Raw genomic sequence first — 2,302 nt, 5'->3', positions numbered from 1 at the left:
CTCTACCAATCCATAAGCTTGTCTTACTGACTTGTCTGCCATTTGCAATGAGAATATGGCAGGCTGTACCTCAATGATCCCAGCTTCTCCATTACAGAGAGTGGCATAAGATTTATGCCTGACCCTAGGTCACACAGAGCCTTTTCAAAGGTCATGGTGCCTATGGTACATGGTATTAAGAATTTACCAGTATCTTATTTCTTTTGAGGTAAAGTTTGCTGAACCCATGTATCTAGTTTACCAATGAGCAAGGGAGGTTCACCTTCCCAAGTCTCATTACCAAACAACTTGGCATTCAGCTTCATGATAGCTCCTAGATATTGAGCAACTTGCTCTCCAGTTACATCTTCATCCTCTTCAGAGGAAGAATAGTTTTTAGAGCTCATGAATGGCAGAAGAAGGTTTAATGGGATCTCTATGGTCTCTATATGACCTTCAGATTCCTTTAAGTCCTCAATAAGAAACTCCTTCTTACTTGAGAGACGTCCCCTGAGGTCTTCCTCAATTGGATTCACGTCCTCTCCTTCCTCTCTAGGTTTGGCCATGTTGATTATGTCAATGGCCTTGCACTCTCTTTTTGGATTCTCTTCAGTATTGCTTGGGAGAGTACTAGAAAGAGTTTCAGTGACTTTCTTACTCAGCTGGCCCACTTGTGCCTCTAAATTTCTGATGGAGGACCTTGTTTCACTCATGAAGCTTAGAGTGGCCTTAGACAGATCAGAGATTATATTTGCTAAGTTAGAGGTGCTCTGCTCAGAATTCTCTGTCTGTTGCTGAGAAGATGATAGAAAAGGCTTGCTATTGCTAAACCTGTTTCTTCCACCATTATTAAAGCCTTATTGAGGCTTTTGTTGATCCTTCCATGAGAAATTTGGATGATTTTTCCATGAGGGGTTATAAGTGTTGCCAAAGGCTTCCCCTATGTAATTTACCTCTGCCATTGCAGGGTTTTCAGGATCATAAGCGTCTTCTTCAGGAGAGGCCTCTTTAGTACTGTTGGATGCATTTTGCCATCCATTCAGACTTTGAGAAATCATGTTGACTTGCTGAGTCAACATTTTGTTCTGAGCCAATATGGCATTCAGAGCATCAATTTTAAGAACTCCCTTCATTTAAGGTGTCCCATTACTCACGGAATTCCTCTCAGAAGTATACATGAATTGGTTATTTGCAACCATGTCAATGAGTTCTTGAGCTTCTGTAGGCATTTTCTTTAGGTGAATGGATCCACCTGCAGAATGATCCAATGACATCTTAGAGAACTCAGACAGACCATAATAGAATATATCTATCATGGTCCACTCTGAAAACATGTCAGAAGGACACTTTTTGGTCATCTGCTTGTATCTTTCCCAAGCTTCATAGAGGGATTCACCATCTTTTTGCTTGAAGGTCTGAACATCCACTCTAAGCTTGCTCAGTTTTTGAGGAGGAAAAAATTTAACCAAGAAGGCCGTGACCAGCTTATCCCAAGAGTCCAGGCTATCCTTAGGTTGTGAGTCCAACCATGTTCTAGCTCTGTCTCTTATAGTAAAAGGGAAAAGCATGAGCCTGTAGACTTCAGGATCTACTCCATTAGTCTTAACAGTCTCACAGATCGACAAGAACTCAGTTAAAAACTGGTAGAGATCTTCTGATGGAAGTCCATGAAACTTGCAGTTTGTTGCATTAGAGCAACTAGTTGAGGTTTTAGCTCAAAATTGTTTGCTCTAATGGCAGGAATTGAGATGCTTCTTCCATCAAACTTGGAAGTAGGTGTAGTATAATCACCAAGCATCCTCCTTGCATTATTGTTGTTGGGTTCGGCTGCCATATCCTTTTCTTGTTCAAATATTTCAGTAAGGTCATCTCTGGATTGTTGTAATTTAGCTTCTCTTAGTTTCCTCTTCAGAGTCCTTTCAGGTTCAGGATCAGCTTCAACAAGAATGCCTTTTTCCTTGTTCCTGCTCATATGAGAAAGAAGAAAACTTAAAAAGGAAGAGGAATCCTCTATGTCGCAGTATAGAGATTCCTTTATGTTAGTAGAAGAAGAAAGGAATAGAAGAAGGAGAAGAGTTAAGAATCCAAACACAAGGGTGAAGATAGGTTCAGATTTGTGAGATGAAGAGAAGTGTTAGTAAATAAATAAATAAATAGAAGAAGATGAGAGGGGAGAATTTCGAAAGTAAATTTTGAAAAAGAGTTAGTGATTTTCAAAAATTACAGGGAAATAAAATTAAAATTAAAATTTAAAATAATTAATTAATTAAAAAAAGAATTTTAAAAAGGAAGGAGAAATTTTTAAAATTAGAGAGGAAAAAGT

The 2,302-nt window shown here is 38.7% G+C and overlaps 1 non-coding gene across 1 annotated transcript; it reads left to right on the top strand.

Annotated features, from left to right (window-relative positions):
- The first annotated feature begins 1,311 nt into the window (after window positions 1-1,311).
- Window positions 1,312-1,415, top strand: LOC127746842 (small nucleolar RNA R71). Its single transcript, XR_008008654.1, has one exon. It is a non-coding gene; the product is annotated as a small nucleolar RNA R71 (small nucleolar RNA).
- Window positions 1,416-2,302: the final 887 nt, after the last annotated feature.

This window comes from Arachis duranensis, chromosome 4 (genome assembly GCF_000817695.3).
Source record: "Arachis duranensis cultivar V14167 chromosome 4, aradu.V14167.gnm2.J7QH, whole genome shotgun sequence".
Lineage (NCBI taxonomy): Eukaryota > Viridiplantae > Streptophyta > Magnoliopsida > Fabales > Fabaceae > Arachis > Arachis duranensis.
The sequence above is the reverse complement of the archived record's forward strand: the minus strand, read 5'-3'. Positions and strand labels throughout refer to the sequence as shown.